General features: G+C 47.4%; 1 protein-coding gene across 2 annotated transcripts in view; it reads left to right on the forward strand.

The window, feature by feature from the left end:
• The window catches only part of SLC39A11 (solute carrier family 39 member 11), a 253,919-nt gene that overhangs the window by 159,034 nt on the left and 74,443 nt on the right, over window positions 1-20,442 (forward strand). The window lies entirely within an intron of this gene.

The following is a 20,442-nucleotide window of genomic DNA, read 5'->3' on the forward strand; positions in this document are numbered from 1 at the left end:
TGTGAACTGGGGGTAATGCTGCCACTGAGGTAACTAGGATGTTCTTTACCAAATCAACTTCATTTATTTTGATAATTAAAGAGGATGCTATATATATGTATATTATGTGTATACGTCTGGTAAATAAAACATTTTATATATATATATATGTATATATATATATATATTATGCTATATATGTTTAGTACAGTAGTTGGGGCTTACAAGCACTTGAAACGTGCTGTTACTAGCATCAGTAATACGCCTGTTCTCTCCAGCTGTGACTTCCTCAGTCTCGAGGTCTTAAACATTCTGATCCATTTTTTGTTGTATGGGAACTACAGTTTGAGCAAAATGTTGCTCAGGGAGTGTCTACAGATGACATATTACCTGAGTCCTTGCAGAGTTCATAGTGTCAACCTGTTACCTTGTTGCAGGAGCAATGACTTGAGTGGGCAAAGCTGGCCAGAGGCCCATATTTCTCTTCCAAGCCGCTGTGGATGTCGTCCCATTACCTTCTGGCTTCATATGTGGGAGCAAAGGCCACAGCCAAACCGAGTGCCTTCCCCTGGGCGTAACTCCACAGTCTTAGGCGTGCACGAGAGGACGGTTCCTACTCATGTTTGAAGAACAAAAGTGGCGATGTGTTACATATTCCGGTGTGTATATTAGATCTGCCCATGGTGCCCTGTCACATTTTACAGTCTCCCTCTAGGGGAGGAGCGCTATTGGCATGTGATCCGATAGGCTGGCTTGCCCAAGTTTTTCTGCAGCCTCTGTTTCTCATTTCCCTCTCGGCTTTTTCTCTTTGGGTGTTAAGTAAATTCTTTTGGTTGGTTTTCCAGAGCTTGCTATTGAGTACGCGTTCAGATGAAGTCTTACGGGGGATGCCAGTGCACAAAGCTGACCATATGGATTTGCCTTGGTGGGGGGTCTGGTCACACTCACCCCCAGTGTCTTGAAGAGCTCGGTGGCAGACTGGGGCGCTGCAGAGGGCAACTTGAAAGTCTCTACAGTCTCTCACCCTGTTCAAAGCTGGTCATTAGAGAAGTTGCTTGCGCAGCCTTTTTGGTCATAGTAGTAGCTGTTTTTTTGCTGTTCAAGAGCCCTTCTTCAATCAGTTGAAACAGAACAAAAGGTGTGTCTAGGGAGTCTAGAGCCAAACAAAATAACTCCACTGGCTTGAGAGGGAATTCTCCGTCTCCCTGCAGAGCAAACATGTTCTAAGATCCAGATTTCATACTGATGGGCTTTGAGGACCCAGGAATACGCTCTCCTCTGACATACCCTTTCTCCTATCACAGCCGCCCCTGCCTTGCTGTGTCCCCGTGTGCTTGATTGGAATTGTTCTCTGAATTCAGACAGGAGGGACGGGGTGGAAGCAGGGAGACCTGTGAGGAATCCAGGCAGAGACAGCGGTGGCTAATCAGGGTGGCGGTGCCGGAGGTGGCAGGGAGGCCTCCCAGTCTGGTGTCTATGGAAGGTGGAGCCAACGGGACTCACAGATGGGTCGGATGTAGGGTGTGAAAGAAAGAGGGCCCAGAAGGAGCCCGGGATTTCAGGGCTGACCAGCTACAAAGATGGAGTTGCCATCAACGGAGAGGGGAAGTTTGCAGCAGGAGCAGGTTTAAGGGGGGCCGTCGGGAATTCAGTTTTGGATTCTGAGGTTTCGTTGCTGTTAGACATTGCAGTGGTGATACTAACGAGGCAGCCGAATGGATTGGTTTGGGGACGGGTGCAGTTGGGGACTCGGAGGATAAATTTGTGAATCTCTGGCACATGGATGTTATTTAAACCCGTAACACTGGATAAAGTCACCAAGGGTCGAAATAGACATGTCTCCGAAGACCCCACTGGGGCTCTCTCCTGGGGTCTCGGGCATCTAACTCGTCTGAGGAGAGGGTCACTCGCCCACAACTCCCATCAGCAGCTTCACACCACAACTTGTCTGTCACCAGCTTCCCTTTGTGTGTGTGTGGTTTCTTTAGCAATAACCCACAACCTTTGGACCAGCTGAGCTCACCTTTGAAAAGGTCTCTTCTTTAACATTATCCTTTCCAGTTTATTAAAAATTCAACTAGAGCTTTGACATTCCCTGAGACTCTGGGTTGCAAGATAGATTTTTCAAAGTGACTAAATGGGTAATTGATTTTTTTTTTTTGAATTTTTAGTCTTTGCTCATTCAGTTTTATATGTCCTGGGGATGACATTTTGTTAAAAAAAATTTTTTTTTGACGTTGAAGTAAAAGCTTGTTAGCGAGTGTCCTGCCTCCTGGGGGTTTCTGGAGTCTCAGGACACACACGTTGGCGTGTGGACGCACCGAGGGCGCTCGAGTTAATATTTGATTCACATCTGCAAGGGCACGTGCGTTCTTAGTCTTCTGTGGCTCCCAGGTCCCCTTCAGGATCTGGTCGGAGCAGTGACCTCCGTATCACAGGATGCTGCGCACACAGTATTCACGGGCAGTTTTGGGTGCTCACAGACCTCACGGAGACTGTCTGTCCGCAGGTCTAGAGCAGGAAAGAACCCCGCTGTAGTGAAACAGGTGGCCGGTGCGCAGGCAGTTGAAATGTTTCCGGAAGAAGTGGTAAGGAGCAGCAGAGGTCAGCGGCCGCGAGGGTGGGTGCAGATGCTCCTGAGGGTGGCGATGCCTCGATGCCTCGTCCTCCTCACTCTGCATCCTTCTCTGGGGCTGGGGCGTGCCAGTCCTTGGAAAACAATATCGTGTGGAAAGGATGTTTTTCTGACAGTGACCCCAGACTGAACACAATGTCCCTTAAAGTGCTTTTCACACAATAGATTACAGACTCAAGGGCTCGGAGCCTTCCAGGGATTCCTGGGCCTGAGGCAAACAGGCTCCCTTTCTGTATCTGAGTGGAATTAAAAATCAAGTAGCAATTGGAGTTCCTACTAATCTCTTTTCATGAGTAGTTTACGGTCTCAACAGGGCACTACTATCCATTGCTTTGTACTTGAGAAAGTTACATTTGGAGCTTAAAGGGATTCGAGAGGTAATCTCATTCAAACACTCACTGCTCCATTTGACAGTCTGGGGAGGGGTGAGCTAAGTGATCACTGTGTTTTCTTCCAGCCCTCGCATTGGGTGATGCGTGAAACATAATACAGATTGTACATTACTGATCGCGTTTATTCAGCATGTTAGTCACGCCTTCCTCTGGGGCTCCTTGCTGTATCCTGTGCCTCCTTCCGTCACAATGTGGCAATGATAGCCTCTGAATGGCAGTTATTTGAACATGTTTGTTTTTCCCGGTAGGAGGGGCTTCTTGCAAGAAGGTCCGTGCTATCTTTTTTTGGATACTATGTTACCATTCATATTGAAGAGCAATAGATATTCCCGTGCCCACACTGACTGGTGCGTTTTGTCACCTCACCTCCACTCCAGGGGAGGAGAGGCCATTCAGGAGTCAGGTGTCCCTGCTCCCTCTACCTTGGCCACCAGGTGGGTTCAGGGGCAGCGTTTAACTTCTGTGAGTTTCCACAACATGGTGGGCTTTCCTTTGTGTGCACTGATTTACAAAGTCCATAGAAGAGGAGGCTGGGGAGCCTCATGCTCCTTACTTTTCTCTCATTACACTTGGGTGCAGGTCACATTGTGGCTGCTGCCAGGACACAGAAAGCTCTGGGGGTCACTGCTTGTGTCTCCAGGACAGCACGACAGTTGATCTTAAGTATTTGGCTTGTCTTCGTGGACGACTCTTCATAGACCACATTTCTGCCTTTAAACAAAATGCTTGAGCTTGTAATCAGAAGTGATTTTGCTTCGGGAGCAAAACCCACAGATTTATGCACTAAAATACGATCAGTGGTTGGTTCATCCTGGGATTATGGCTGATTTTCGTTTCCTTCATGTTTTTGTGAGAGTTGCAACTCTGCTTTTCTATAATGAGTATCTGTGACACATGTGATCAGATGAACATAATTTTTGGAAGGGAGACCTCCGTCACCCAACCGCCTCAACGCCCCAGCCCCCAACACACACGCAAGAGTGTGTGTGGAACTCTTTCTTTATGCCTGAGATCATTGTATTGGGGTTGTTTTAATCGCAGGTTGAAAACAGAATGAAGTATTGTATTAGCTCCCTATGGCGGCTGAAACAGATTATCCCAAACTTAATGGCTTCAAACAACTCAAATTTATTCCCTTACAGTTCTGGAGGCCAGAGCCTGAAATCACTTTTGTTGGGCTAAAGTCGGGTGTTGGCAGAGCCGTGCGCCAGCTGGAGGCTCCTGGCCTCTTCCAGCTCCTCGAGCTCCTGGCCTTGTGGCCACAGAACTCCAGTCCCTGCCCCCACGGCCACACTGCTGTCTCTTCAGTGTCTGATCTCCTCTGCCTCCTTCTTATAGAGGTGCTTGTGATTACAGTTAGGGCCCCCCGGGAATCCAGGGTCCTTACCCCACCCCAGACAGTCCTGGACAGCCCCCTTTGCACCGTCTCCTTCGTCACGAAAGGCTCTGGGGCTGTTGGTGGCGTGAGCCTGGGCATTCTCGTTACCCTGCCTGGTCTCCGTGGGCAGCAGGGGCACCTCCTAGACTCTGCAGGAAGAAGCCAGGGGCCAGAAAGGACTTACCGACTCTTCATTTTCCTGGGATAGAGACGGAATAGAAAATTTTATTAAACATGGACTTTTCCAGAGAAAACACTGACGCAATAGTCTCTGCTTCCCATTGCTTTGCGTTCAGAACCTGGAGGAGTTTGCTCCACAGCCAGAGACCCGGGCTCAGTTAATGAGTAAACTGAGCCGCATTCAATGGCATAAATCATTGGTGGTCATAAAATACATTGATAATACTGGCAGGAGGCTGCCACTTCCTGGCGCCTTTCGAAGTTCCAGACATAAAGTGCTCCATGTATATGATTTAGACATTTGTATATCTGTTATGTTTTAGAAACTGCAACCCAGTGGGGTTCAAGTCCAAGCTCAAGGTCACACAAGCAGGTATTGGTAGAGTTGCTTCACATTCCGTCTCTATGTTGCCACCAGCCTCCCTCTTGTTTGGCGAGCTTGCTTCCTTTCTCCCGGTGGATTGCAGAGGTTACTGAAAAATTCAGGACATGCTTCTGGTTCTTTGAAGTGTGCCACATTAGATGCACACGTCTGCAGCGCTGCACTGGCATGCCGGTGTGATTAGCATGGCAGAGGCAATGGGCTCCATTCAGCAAGGAGATTTGGGCAGAGAAAACGTGGACTGGAGCCTCGTCCACGCACAGGACCTGCCCCTGTGGGCTCTCTGCAGGTCTGTGCAGAAGTGAGCATGCCTGCGGCCCCCACACACCCATGACTGCTGCCACCAAGTGAGGACGGTCCAGGCCCCAAAGTTCGTCAACGCTTCAACCACATCAAGGAAGGTGACTTGGGGAGATGGGGCAAGCACAGGATTTCAAGTTGGAAAGGCCGGGGTTGGATCATGGAGCCACCAAATACTTGACTGCTGGTGACCTTAGGGAAGACTGGGGGAGTCTCAGCCTTCCCAGCTGAATGTGGCAGTGATGGCAACCAGCAGGGACACTCACCATGTTCCCTGCTATGAAGTGTGTATGACGGCGCCTGGCACAGAGCAGGACCTGAAAAACGTTCATTCCCTTTGTGTCCTCCTATCCCCGCACTCCCCTTCTCCCTCCTCCTTGGTCTTCCCTTCGCTTCGACCCTCCAGCATCATTTGGCTCTGGTCTTGGTGGTCTGGGGTGTGACGTCTCCCATCACTTGAATTTTCATCTCCAGCGGGTTCCTTTTGAAGGCGCTTCTCATTTCCTCCAGGAGTTTGGAAACACTGTAATAGTCTCCTTTAATTATCTGTGTCTCAGTGGGAAGCCTGACATTATAATTAGCATGGGCTCCTGTCTGGGATGACATTTTGCTCAGCATATCGTGTTCCTGGGGTGTGTGCCGGAGCAGAGGCTGGTGGCACACCCCTGAATGACGCTGCTGGGTTTGAGCATGAGAGTCAGCACAGGCGCCCGGAGGTGAAGTCACCACTCTGGGATCCCTGCCTGATGACAAAGCAAGTGACGGGGCAACTTAGTGATTCTATCAACTCCTGTCACAGGCTGCAGACACTCGATGCCCATCGCCTTGCTCCCTGGCCTGGAAGTTAAGTAAGCTGCACTCTAAGGCTGCACCAGGATTAGCACTAAAATCAAGGCTCCTTCCCACGTCTACCAGATTCTGTCATCCTCCTACCCGTTATGTCAATTAGAGAAAAAAAATTAAAGGAGAATTTGAACACATTTTTGTATCAGGACTCAGAAGTTTCCAGTTTCTTCCGGTTGTCTTCCTAGTGATGGCTGGGCGGATATTGGCTAGATGGTTTTGGTAAGGCCTTTTCCACCTGCTCTGTCTAATACAGCAGCCGCTGGCCAGGTGGGCCAGCACAGGCTGTAGGGTCAGAGAGGGGGGTGGCCAGTTGGGTCTCGTAACCAGCAAATGCCCTGCTATTGGACATTTACTCACTAGATTAAATAACATGCAAAAGTTAGACCCTCCAGTGCTGGCCAGCTCACGGCTACCACGTGGGCAGCACAGACGCAGAGCAGTTCCGCCATCGCAGGAAGGTCTGTGGGATGGCGAAGTACATCACAGACAAAGTAGGTTAAATACCAACATTTTCTAATAGTTAATTTTTTTTAATAAATTAAGGATGAGCCAGAGGGACCCCTACGGTGCCATTCCTCCTGTTCTCCCTGGTTCTGGTCTGCTTTCTTAGTTCTTGAGTTGGGGACCGCACGGGGTGGGGCGGCTTGCACTGGGGATTGTTCAGACTCGTCTTTATGATGATGCTGGGGGGGGAGGGTGGGGAGAGGGGGGAAGAGCTACTCCAAGGACGGGCTCCTCATCCTCTCCTCTGGGTGCTGTTACCTGCAGAGAGCCACGCACCCATCCCCCGAGCAAAGCGCTGCAACTGGTCCGTGTCTGCTCGGCCCCTCCGATTTCGAAGCGAGGACATCCACTGTCACGTGAACCCCCCTGCAGCGTTTGCTGTCAGGTTGTTCCAGGGCCGTCTCCACGTTCCTCCCCTGTGCTCCTAAATAAGTTATGCCCCGCCTGGCAAAGCTTGGCCCCCCTGTGGGGACAGCATTCTTCATTTACCATGGATGCCTTTTCTTTTCTCTTGGCTTCCGAGCGCAGAGCCCCGAAGCTCCTGAGATGAGAATGAAACACACTCGGGCAGTCTGGCTGTCCGAGTCCTCAGTCCGCAAACTGTCGTTTACCGCACTGGAGTCCACCGCAGAGGAGGGAGGTTGTCCGTGAATTGGCACCAGCGACTTTATTCCTTTGCTGCCGGGTTTCTTCATTTTGTCTCCTGGGCATGGATTATGTCCCTGATCTAGACACCTGGCCTGAAAAACGGCTTTTCTCTGGTTATAAGGAGACTGGAGACCAGGTGAGAGGTGACGGAATAATCTCTCAATAGTGTTCGACCAAACAACCAGCCAGTGCGTTCTGTAGACTTTGTACGTGGGAAGTACCTCGGGCACCCCGTCCAGACATACGATGCAAGCTATCCATGTAATAACATTCAACTTTCTAGTAGCCACGTTAAACGAGTAAAAAGCAAGTGAAGTTAATTTTCAAAATATTTTTTATTTAACCTAAAATAGGCAAGATAGTATTTCTTCAACATAGAATCAGTGTAAAGTATCAAGATATTTTATGCCCCTTGGTCTGGTATGTATTTTGTATTTCTGGCGCATCTCAGTTTCAGTGCTGAATTTTCAGTGGTTCGAGTGAAGTGTAGTCCTACCAAAACAAAGCTGCATACACAGCAGAAAATAGTTTCTATTTCTTTGGTTTTGAAGTTTAAACTCGAATTAATTGAAATGAAATAGAATTATTCATTTCTCAGTCATGCTGGCCAAATTCCAGTGCTTTGTAGCTACACGTGGCTACTCGGACGGTACAGATCTAGGTGTTCTGAGAGATACAAAACAGAATAAGAGAAAACACAGGCTTTCTCTTCAAAGAGCTGCAGCCCAACAGAAGAAAGGCTGTACACCCACGTATTACAGTGCGGAGTGAATCAATCATCACAGGAAGTCAGAACAGTAAGTGCAAACCCTCAGAGCAAGAGTGTAAACTCTGTTTTGGCTTGGTGCACTTTAAAAATAATATTTACAACTTCAAGAGTTGCAGTTGAACCCAGGCTTCATAGGACTGGTTGCCAGCATTTCCATCCTTGGCGGAGGGGAGTGGAGGGGGCAGCAGGGGTGCTCTGAACAGGGGCAGGCAGGCAGGGTCAAGGCCATGACTGAATACCAGGTTATTCTCTTTCTTCCCACTAGTAGTGAGGTGACGAGGAGGTAATGCGTAGCCACAGCACTGACCACCTCCACGTGCTGGAGGCAGATCAGCTTGTGTCAGGGGTTGTCCGTCCTTTCTGCCAGAATTTTCTCACCCCCGCTCTTCCCCACAGGCAAGCTCCACCCTAAGCCAAGGCTGCAGTGAGAAGTGCAGCGGCCCCCCTCATCTGAGGTTTTGCTTTCCACGGTTTCCCTCGGAGGATTCAGTTAACCCATGGACAACCACCATCTGAAAACGTTAAATGGAAAGTTCTAGAAAGAAACAAGTCATCAGTTTTAGATCGAGTGCCATTCTGAGTAGCATGACAAAATCTCCCTCCCTCCCGCTCCATCCTGCCAGGAGATGGGTCACCCCTCTGCCCAGGTCTCCGCACTGTGGACGCTCTCTGCCCGTCAGCCACTTTGTAGCTGTCTCAGTGGTCAGATCGACTGTCGCAGGGTCACAGTGCTTGTGTTTCGGTCACCCCTGTCGTACCCAGTCATGGCCCCAAAGCCAGTCACGTAACTTTTATTACAGTGCATCGCTATAACTGCTCTGTTTTAGCATTGTAAGCTTTCACGGCACCTAATGTGTAAAGTAAGCTCTATCCTAGGCGTGTATGTGTAGGAAAAGCAGTACATACAGGGTTCGGTGCTGTCGACAGTTTCAGACATCCACCCATCCACAGGGGGTCTCAGATGCATCCCCCACGGATAAGGGGTGGACCACTGTGCCTTTTCTCCTCTTCCTGGAGAAGCCACACAGGACAGTCACTACTGCAAGTGGGCCAGCTGCTGTCATCCCATGATTCAAACATTATTATGTCACCAGGTGGAAATTGCAGAATCCCACATGATCCATGCTGGCTGCATAATGACTTCTGACGAGAGCTTGACTTGTCTCGCTTCACTGTAAAGGGAATTGTAGCTTTTCCAAAACTTTGGTTAATGAAAATACCTGGTACCTTTGCTAGTAGGAAATCTGAACAAGGAACCATCTCAAGTGCTGCTGAGCCTCCCCTGCTGAGGTGGCCTCTTTCGTTCAGAAGCTGTAGCAGATAACGAGTTTAATCAGTTGGTAACATTTCAGATGCATACTTTAGAATAGGCCCACCTCATTCATATTCATGTATGCTAATTTTAGTGCACATTAATTATGGATTTCATAAGTCCCTGTTGATTCTATTTTGTCTCCATTCCCTTGATAGCTGTTATGGTGTGGAGTTGAAAATAATTAAAATGTTACTTGTGTTTTGCAAATAACAATTTTCAACCAAGGATGAACTCTGAAATCAAAATTCCATTTTCTTTGCCTTTCTCTGATTAGATAGAATGAGTGAAATGCACTTTGAGGTCCATTCCTCACTCTGTTGGGTTGTCTCACTTTTCAGGGTAGTGATGGCCACTTGAGCTCCCCACTTAGCACGTGTGTCATTAAGTGGACTTAAACGACTTCCGACTGCCGTAGCTTTTGCCTCCTATCTCTTTGTTGACAGGGAGACCTGTTCAGAGGTGATAATGCCCAGCGTACGGGTTTGGGAGAGGAGAGGAAAAGGTGGCTCCCTCTCCGCAGGATACACATGGGGGTGGACGTTCTGAAAGCTCAGTCTGTGTGAAGCCCCTAGGGGCCTTGTGATGGGCCCAAGCTTCCTCCAACACTTAGATTTCCAAGCCATTTCAAGCTCCCTCCGGTTCTTCAGTGGTTCAGCCCGGTGAGGAATGCACAGTCCCTTGGCCTGTGTTTTCTGCACATTCTCTGCTCAGAGGGGCAGGACCACATCTTCTTCATTCAGGATCTGATCCTCTGCAGTTGTGAGTCTGCCTGCCCTTGCAGTGGGGGGAGTGTTGGGAGTATACATTTAGTCCCATTTCCTGTTGCCTTGGATCTTGTGCCAAAGCTTGCCAGGGCCCAGAGCATGGTAGAGCTTGCCCCCCACCCCCATATCCTCCTTCTCTCACTCCTTACCTTTCCTAACCCTGCGAGTGGCCCTAAGCAGTTGATCTTTGCAGCCAGTCCATCTGTGGTTCAGGCTTCACTCTCAGCCTTGTGGACCACTGGTCCCTTGGCTCCAGCAAACCAGCTCTTGTAAATGGCACTCAAACAAGGGCTTGAAAACGAGCCAGCTCCCATGTACTTCCTAATTTTACTCATGGGAGAGGGAGCAAGGAGAGGAATCCCAGCAAATCTGCCTTATTGATAAGTTACTGAAAAAACTTAACTAGAAACAACTCACAGCTCAGGAAGACAATGAAATTTGGAAATTGCCTTTGAATTATAGCAATTTAAACTAGTCCAGTTCCCCATTTCCATGGATCAGTAAGCATTAGGAATCAGAATGTATAGTCTTTATCTTATTTTGAAAATAACCGACTGTGTGATTGTATATACAACAATCTCTCCAAGTTGTGATTTCTAGGTCTGGGAAGGAAGATGACTAATTGCTCCTGCCCCCACCCTGCCCCAGCTCCTAGCTTCACAGGCCACTGAGGGTAAAATACAGCTGTGGGCACAAGCCTGCTTGACAATTAAAGCTGCCAGATAAAGAGCGGTTGTCCTGATTATCGGACACTGCAGCGAAAAGCACTGTGCTCCGTGCCTGGGGCTTCCAAATTCCATCTTCTGTTCAGCTTCAGAGCTCCGCTCTCCTCAGCCCTCTTTTGCTCTGATTAAAGTTCAGAGCTGTCCTTTCCTGATACCTTGTTCATTTGCTCCTCTTCTACACGTTCTCAGAAACCCTTCCTGGCACAGAGATGTTAAGGAAGAGGTGGGGGCATTCGGATGGGGAAAAAAAATCTCTGAATCCTGTTTTTGCGTGCAAACTCTTCTTAAATGTCAGTGCTGCAATACAGGCATTTTCCCTCATGCTCTTTTAATCAAATGCTTTTCTCCAGCAAAGCCATTTATTTATAAATCAGTAAGTCACAGTGGTGTCAGCTTTCCCTGCTGTGTGCCCTAGTCTCTAGGGTCAGCTTCCCTTTCATACCAGAGCCATGTAGGGCCTCTCTGTGGGGAGTGGGGCTGGTGGGAGAAGCCAGCTGATGAACTGAGTCACTGAGCCTGCCGGAGGACCAAAGAATAAGCCAGGGGGAGGAGAGTGGACAAGTGGAAATGCTGGCACAAGGAATGGGGGACATGGGTGTGTATGGGGTGTGTTGAAGATACTGGGGCCATGCATCTTTCTCTGGTCCTCAGGCTCTGGACCCTGTAAGGGACCAATTGCTCTACCCTGACTTGTTTGGTCCTTGAAGACTCCTGATAAGCCTGGGTTTTGCCTCCCAGTAATTCTGAAGAGTGCCCTGTTGCTTAGAGACAGGAGATGGTGCCTGGAGTGAAGATAAGGTTGTCAAGGAAACCAGGCCACAAATTCCCCTGTTTTTCTCCGGGTTGCTGGACAGAAGAGTGAAGGATTTTTGCTCTGAGAACTGGAAGAAAAGTCTCTTCTTTTCTGTGTGTGTTTTAAACAAATTGACGTGTTGTCTGAGACACAGCCATGTTAGTGCCCGAGTTGACAACAGGGTCTTGAGTGTCACGTTGTTGTCTTATATCAGAGAGCACTTTCTGATGCAGACAGAATTAAGCAACCATTTAATCTGGATTTATTTTCAGGTGTGGGGACCCCAGTGCTCAACCCCTTTCTGTTACAAAACAGGTTGCATCTTCTTAATAATTCCTTTGGTTTCCAGATGACCTTGTGGCTTTCATAAAATTCTCACTGTTACTTGGAAGACAGTTTCAAAGTCCAGAAGGGAAAATAGGCAAAAACTATTCCACAGAAGGCAGGTTCTCCTAAACTGACCTTTTCTAACAGGAACTGGTCCCAGTTTTTCTTCTTTTTTATTGAATTTATTAGGGTGATTGGTTAATAAAATTACATAGGTTTCAAGCATTTCAAAATTATGTAGGTTTCAATTTTATAACACATCATCTGTATATTGTATTGTGTGTACAATACAAGTCAAGTCTCCTTCCCATCTCCTTTATCCCCCTGTACCACAGGTGGCAAACACAAGGCCCTCGAGCGGAATCCGGCCCTCCACCTTGTTTGAATCCCGCCAGGCACCTTGTTTCTACTTGGCAGCAGCGCCGAGCTCCTAGCCCCTAGTTAAGGAGTAGTTACATTTATACAGTCCTAAATTACATTCAGCCCTTTGAAGGCAACCGTGAGGCTGATGTGGCCCCCGGTGAAAATGAGTTTGACACCCCTGCAGCCCATACCCTCTTCTACCTGCTCTGGGCCCACTTTTATTGTGATTCTCCATATATGTTCTCACCCACCTACACAGTCAGTCATCTTCCCTCTCAGTGTGACCCGAGGGACATCATGGAAGTTATTTATCCTCTGGCTTCAGCATACCTGTTGTTAATTGGAAGTGAGCCGGTGTGTCTGGGCTGTGGTGTCTCACCTGCCTTACCTGCATTCCTCCTACTTTAGCACATGTGGAAGCCCAGAGGGACCACAGGGCCTGGCACGAGTTTGGGGGTTGCACTGTGGGCAGCAGAGCTGGAGGAACAGGAGGGGTGTGCTCCTTGGGAAACTGAGGCAGAGCCGCCATCCCTAGGTTCCCATTCAGAACTGATCACTGTGTAGTTTCATTCCCTGGAGCCAGTTTTTTTTTTTTCTTTTCGTTTCATTTCTTCTTCTTCTTTTTTTTTTTTGACTTGGCTACGATTTCCCTTCTGCTAAATGGAAACAGTGACTTCCCAAGGTGGTTTGAAGGGTCCTGCCAAACAGAGGGAGCCTGCTGGGAAAGCCTCAAGTGCCATCAGCTTACTGTTCAGTTGCCCACTCAGTTGCTATCGTCACAGGCGGGTCTGCAGGTGTCTAGACTCTCAAAACTTTTCAGACGGTGGCTCACCCTTCATGATCTTAGGGTTGGTTTTGTCCCCTCCCCACTTCCTGGATGGAGAAAGGCTTTGTACAGTCCCTGGTGAGCAGGGAGGTGGGGTGGGGCCATCTGGTCCCTCTCCCTCTGTGTTAGTTTCCTATGGCTGCTGAACAAATGACCACAACCTGGGAGGCTTTGAAGAACAGAAATGTGTTGCCTCACAGTTCTGGAGGCTAGAAGTCCAAAATCAAGTTCAGCGGGGTTGGTTCTTTCCAAGGCCGGGAAGGAGAATGTGCCTCTGGCCTCTCTTCTTGGCCTGTGCATGGTCTCTTCACATCGCCTGCTCTCTGTGTCTGTTTGGTAAGGACACTGGTCACCTTGGATGAGGGACCCACCCACCTCCAGTATGACCTCATCTTAACCCTATTATATCTGCAGTGACCCTACTTCCAAATAAGCTTACATTCTGAGGTCCTGGGGTTAGGATGCCAACAGAGGAATTTTGAGAGGGATGCAGTTCAGCCCACAATACCCTCCTTCCAAAATGACCAAAGGATGTTTAACTTGTCTTTTAAAAACTTGTAATATGAATACAGGTGGAGCCAAAGTGGATTAACAGTTGTGTGTATGGAACATAATGCAATACTTAATAAATAACGATACAAGAATAAACTCTGTTTCCCATGTTCACAACTATAAACCCACTTTCCCCTGCCCTGTGTAAGACAAATATAACCTAATTAATCACTCAGATGGGGGTATTGATGGCATGCCAATTAATCTGTAGGTGACATGAGTCCTGGAAGGACAGGTAATTTGTGGAATGATGTCAACATGCTGGAATTCTGATGAGCTCTAACAAGGTGAAAATGAGCAGAAACGGACCAAGCAGAGTCCCCAAATTAAATCCGCCCCCCTACCCTGCCCCAAGCAAGTGATAAAAGCATATTCAGGAGCAAGAGGAAGAGTCTGGTTTTCAATAAGAAATGCAGTCATTTAGTCACTCACTGATCAAAATATTCACTGCATACCACCTCGGGGGCACGAGGTCAGCCTGTGTGTCTAAGAGCCTCCTGACACGGTGTCCCCCAGGGCTACTGGTCTATCTGCAGGGGCTTGCCCACTCCTGGAGCGGGGTGCCCTCCTCCCAGCCCCCGAGGATAGAAGAGAGCCCTATACCCTTGGACTTGCAGAAAGAACCCCTGGCATGCTGGGCTGGAAACTAGAATATGGAACAGTGGCTACAATGATGGGACCTTGTCGGTTGGGGCAAGTAGATATAGGTGGTACGAGCTACTTTATGTCCTGGAAGCGCTGCCTTGCCCTTGGGCTTGTAGAACCAAGGACAAGGTACAGGAGAATAGATGTCAGCACAATGTAAGAAACCAAGTTTTCACAGAATTGACTAAAAAATGAAACACTCTCGTTTGTCTTGGGAGGTAGTGGCATCCTCGTCGCTAACATAACCACCATGTATGGAATGCCCCTACTGTGTACCCAGCTGCTTTTAACACTTGCCAGAGAGACAGACCCCGGGGTCTGTGCTAGTTACCCACTCCTGCTTCTGGTAGAGTACAGCCGGCTCCTGCGGACTCTGAAGTCAGAAAACCCTCGTGATCCAGCTAATCACTGGCTTCCCCAGACCAGAGTTGGGAAGGAAGTAATTACTTGTTTTTTAGTTGATTAGAAGTAAATTAATTCTTTTGGAAAAAGGACTCTGTTCTTCACATCTCTCCCCTTACACTCGAGCTGGGCTGTGGGGTACGAATCTAATCTGTGCTGCCAGGAAAGGATTACTTCATTGTAAGCTTTCCTGAAATCCGTTAGGCACTCGGGAGCGTTAGTTTGGGATGGTAGATTTCATAGCTGCGCTGTGGCGTGTTCGTTATGTCTCACGAGCCCTTCTGCACGCAGAGCCAAGGAGGGGAGGGATTAGGACCCTCCAACCCCCAGCTGTAATTAACAGACCATCTGCGGATCTGGATCACCTCCCCTAGCCAGGAACGTGTTCCTCGACCCCCGTGGCTCTCCTTAATATGCTAGTTTTGCTCTCTTAGATAATTTGCAAGTGCTCTTCAAGCGAGTGTGCCCCTGCTTTCCAAATGTTTCGCTTCTAATTAAGAAAGGGAATTGGATGTACTCTTGCCTGGCTAATTTTCCTTTCCTTTCCTTTTTTTTTTTTTTTCCTCCCTGGCATGGGGACCGGGGTGGGAGGGAAGAGCAAAAGAAATTAGCTAAGAGATGTCTAAAAAGATAACTCTCTGCTGCCACCAATGATCAAAGCTGTGTCTGGGAGTTCACTCCTATTAGGGATAGAGGGATCCCCAAGTTCAAGTCCAGTCTGGGGAGTACAGTCATGGAAATATGACTGCACTCTACACCTGGGCAGCTGCCTTCAGGAAGTGCTCTCGGCCCGCAGAAATGCGGGCAGGTGATTTTTGAATGAAGCACGTGGGACTTTGAAGACCAATGTCTGAACCCTGTCATGGGCTTTCTGACATCCTGGTTAGGACCGCACACACAGAAAACCCAAGACAATGGCTTCTTCTCCTGTTTAAAGGAAGTCCAGAGACAGTCCAGCATGGGCCGGGCAGCTACAGAGCGCTACAGAACACAGTTAGGAGCACAGGCCCCTTTGCCAATGGCTTTTATCTTCAGAGTTAACCTCATAGTTCAGGATGGCCATTGGGACTTCAGTCAACACTCCTTCCTTCAAATAGTCCTGAGGAGGACAACTGCCAACTCTTCCCTTGCCTTTGGAAAGTTCTAGTGCACAGTGTCCTCTTACTAAGGAAGAGGGGAGGAAGGACACTGGAAGACAACACACTCACATGCAGTGGTTGGCCCAAGAGGCTCAGAAGCAGTGAGGCACAACCTCTTGGCAAGGGGCCCCCACTCAAGACCTGTCCTTGCAGAAGCGGCCGTGTGGTGGTGAAGAGCCCACCTGGGTTTGAATCCAGGCTCGGCCATGTGCTGGTTATTAAGCTGTGAGCCTTCATGTCCTCTGTGTGAAATGCAGATAATTGACCTCACGTGATGGCATTCCCATGGCCAGTGGTCTACATTCCAAAACCAGCAGGTCACCCATGTCGTGCTCAGGTTGTGCTGTTGCCATTGCCTCCTAGCCATTAGTAGGGCTAATTAGCAGGGCTAAGGCACCCTACTGTCCTTCGGAGGCTGTACCTTTCTCCTGTCTTCCTTCTGGCACCTCCTGAGTGCGTTGGATGAAATCATAGGGCAGCTTTATATTCTCCCATCACGATCTAACTCCTCTGTTCATTCTCGCTGATGTGCTCACTCTCCAGATCAAGAAACCGGATGACTTGTTCACGGTTCCAGGTAGTGGCAGAGACAGGACCAGAAGCAGCATCCGATGCAGTGTGATGTCCCTGCCCCGACACCACTTGGCCCCGCTCTTTGGGAAATGTTTATAAGACACTTGAAAGCAACTTCTCGTGTGGTTGAGCACTCCTCTTGTGATCTTACAGATGCAATTAAGTTGCTCAGGCATCTTTATGATAGACTGTGTCCAACCCTAGACTCTAGATTCTAAATCATTCATGTTCACATTAATTTTTATTGCTGCTCTGATTTTAAACAGCGACCAACATGTCTGGGATAGAGCGGTGATAATTCTTAAACTGGAGAAAGATCTGCAGGAAGATCTGCTGAAGGGAAAAGGCCGCCAGCCGTCAAACTGACTGCCATGATGTGTGTCTTCCCTCAGAAATGGTCTCCAGTTAAATTAAGATGACCTTGGGAAATAGCTTTCTCTCCAAACATATTATGTTTTGCTTTTTTTTTTTTTTTTTCCGGCCAAAGTTTGGACTGGGGGAAAAGGCAGGTTATCCAGTGGCCCATTACGTTGGCCAGTAGAAATATTAACTCTCTCCAAAGCCTCATATTGTTAGACAGCTTTTCTGATAGAGTTTTTATTGTGGATGCAATTTCATAGCTGTATAGATATAAAACTTTGCTTTAGATCCAATACATTTTATGGCAAAATAAGGCTCTTTCATCTAACAATGTCTGCTAAGTTCATCTCGCTGAGCTAGTCAAGTATAAAAGACATGGGTGATGTCTCCAGCTCCTGAGAGCTTGTCATCCAGTCAGTGGTTGGAGGCTAAGAGCAAAAAAATTGTGAGTCTGAGCAAAAAGGAAGAAAGAACTTTTGGTTTAAAAAAAATCTCAACTTTTCCCTAGTGGTCAAAGAATTCTGGAATTGGGATGGATCTCAAAGATAATGTAGGTCACCCCCTTGTATTAAGAGGAAATTGAAGCTCATAGGAAGTGTGACTTGCCAAAGACCCTACCTCTGGTAGCAGAGCTGGGGAAGAAGAAGTACTGAGCTTCGTATTTTAGTTTCAACATCTCAAATACCACAGCTCAGATAAAGAGGCTTGGCCCTGCCCCTGACTTCTAAGATCCAGGTAGGCTTCTAAAAAAAAAAATACAGTAGATCTATTTTTCCCCCCAGAAAATCTTTTTCAACAGAGCTTTAAAATTATAATCAGTGATATTTTATTTTTTTATTTTTAAATCAAATTATAATATATGTACAGTAAGACAAATCTTAAATCTCAAAGATTTTTTATGTATCTATACATCTCTGTGACCACTATTCAGATCAAAATACAAAACATTTTAACAATCCAGAAGCTTTCCTCATATCCTTTTCCAGGCAGTACTTCTGCTAAGAGAAGACTGCTATTCCGACTTAGTTTAGCAGAGACAGGTTTTGCCTGGTCTTGAATATCACTTAATGGAACCACACCAAACATCTTCATCCTTCTCTGGCTGCTTTTGCTCTTTAAGATTCATCCATGAGTGTGTTGCTTAGTTGGCTGTTTGTTATTATTACTTGCTATGAAGTATTTCATTGTATTTGTATGCTGCCATTTATCCATTCTGCTGTGGATGGATACTGGGGTGTTTCCAGTTTGGGGCTACCAGGAGAAAACCACAATGAATGGTTTTTACAAGTGTTTTGGTGGACATGTACACTGTGTGTGTGTGTGTGTGTACCTAGGGATGGAATTGCTGGGTAGTAGGGCAGATAGATGTTTGGCTTCAGTATACCAATCACCACTATTTTAGAGTTTGGAAAGACATTTTCTCACCATAGTATTCCATGATTTTTATTACTGGTGTTTTCTTCATTAAAAGAGAGAGCGAGAGAGAGAGAGAGAGAGAGAGAGAGAGAGAGAGACTTAGGATAGTTAAGCAGACTATTAAACATAGCAGATTTAGTACATGCATTTCTGCTTCTTCCCAAAATCCCACTAAAATAGCAGTATGGAGTTAAAAAATGGGTTCCTGTAAGGACAGAGACCTGGAGGGTGAGAGGTCAGCAGATGTTTGGAATAGGGAAGGCAGATGAAGGAGTGGTAATTGATTGACTCAGAGTGGAGAAAGCCCTAAGCTTTTTAAAACCTGCAAAAGGAAAGCCACTAAGGAGCCAGCCGAAACACGCTGCGTAACTCCTGGGAAACCTGGAGAGTCCAAGGCATCAGGCTGGTAGTAGAGCGGGGACAAGATGGGACAGCCAGCAGGGCAGTTGACTGTCCTTTGTATCCGGAGTGTTTAGGTCTGTATCCCATACCCAACAACTGGACAATCACCCCTCCTGCCCCATGTCAGGACAAACCTTTATTATCCAGGTAAACAAACCCAGAGAGGCATCTGGCTATGAATTCACAGGAGAGGGCTGCTGGGAGAGGCCAGGAAGATTAAAGATGATGGTCAGAGAGGATCCCGGGAATAGTGAAACCAGCAGTAGGTATATCCTGTCCCCCCCGGGGGGCGGGGGAAGGAAAGGACCCTTTGCTGGAGATACTGAAGGCTCTGAGACACATGATCTCCGGACACTGATGTTTGGAGTCCTCCTGCCAAAAAATGACTCAACGCTCCATCCCCCTGGGTTTTCATCCACTGCCCGATAAGCCACATCTACATGAGGCTTTGAATGCCTTGTGATTAAATATGACGGGGTGACCCAAATCCCTGAGACTTCTGAGGAATGCCTTCCCTGAGAAAGATAAAGACCCAAAACGAGTTTGGAGATAACAGAAACAAGGCAGCTATCACAAAACACCAAGAAAACAAAAAGATGAATTTTCTCAGAGGGAGAACAGGACACACTTAATAACAAAAAGGATGAGCTCCTGGGGATGAAAAACAAGGTAAGCAGATTTAAAAAGGAGGAGCTTAAAGATGAAGTTGAGTAAATCTTTAAGAAAATGGAGTAAAAAAACACAAGAATGCAAAACGTGAGAAAAGGAGGCAAGAAAATGAGCAGGTGGACCCACTGGGATCACCTCCTGACTTTTAGGCATTCCAGAAAGAGAGAAGAACGGCGTGTCAAAAACTGAAGAATGAAAATTTCCCCAAACTGAAGTAGGTGAATTTCCCAGACCAGAAGGCTCCGGAGTGCCAGCCCAATGACCAAAAAAGGGACCCTTGTCACGAAACCTTAGAATGCCATCATTAGAGTTTGCAGAAGTTAGGAAACGGTTTGGGACCCAAGCACATCAAACATGCAACAGCGGAGCTTCAAGGCAGAGGAGGACGGGAGGAGGCTTTCAGATTCCCTAGCTTCCAGCTTTCGAAGTTCTGAAGAAAAATTTTTTTAAACCTAGAATTTTCTAAATCTGGTCACCAGTGCCCTCAGCTGTGACTTGGTGAATTGAATTATTCTGTCCAGAAGGTATCGAGCCATGTAATATGAAAAATAGAGACATTTATTGAAGAAGATACAGGATACAAGGAACATCGTACATAGGACAATGACACCTCAATCCCCTTCAAAGTAGGCACCTTGGGACCTCACACAGTTCTCCCAATTGCCATCAGCTGCCCTGTCATATTTTTCTGAATATTATCAACAGTCTGAAATCCTTTCCTTTCAAAGGTGATTTTAGTTTTGGGAAAAGCCAGAAGTCTCAGGGTGCCAAATCTGGGCTGTAGCAGGGCTGAGTCACTGGGTGATTTAATATTTCGCCAAAAACCTCTGTATGAGATGTGATGAGTGGGCGTGTTGTCGTGATGAAGCTGCCAATCACCAGTTGCCCATAGCTGTGGCCTTTTCAGTTATCCCAGTAGTTTCTACAGAGGAATGTTCAAGCTTAATGCAAAATTTGATGCAGATTCATTGCTGTAATCACTCAGTCACTTTGAATGCGACACCCACGCAGTACACATGCTCCCTCAATGGCGTCTACCACTCCCACGGACTAGTGCAGCGAAGTTGTCATTGTTCACACATGTGCATTCCAGTCCACTCTCCTTGGCTGCCAGGTTACGTCGTTTTTGTTGTATTAATGATGGCTGGACTTTTTTCA

The sequence above is a fragment of the Desmodus rotundus genome, chromosome 9 (genome assembly GCF_022682495.2).
Source record: "Desmodus rotundus isolate HL8 chromosome 9, HLdesRot8A.1, whole genome shotgun sequence".
NCBI classification, from domain to species: Eukaryota; Metazoa; Chordata; class Mammalia; order Chiroptera; family Phyllostomidae; genus Desmodus; species Desmodus rotundus.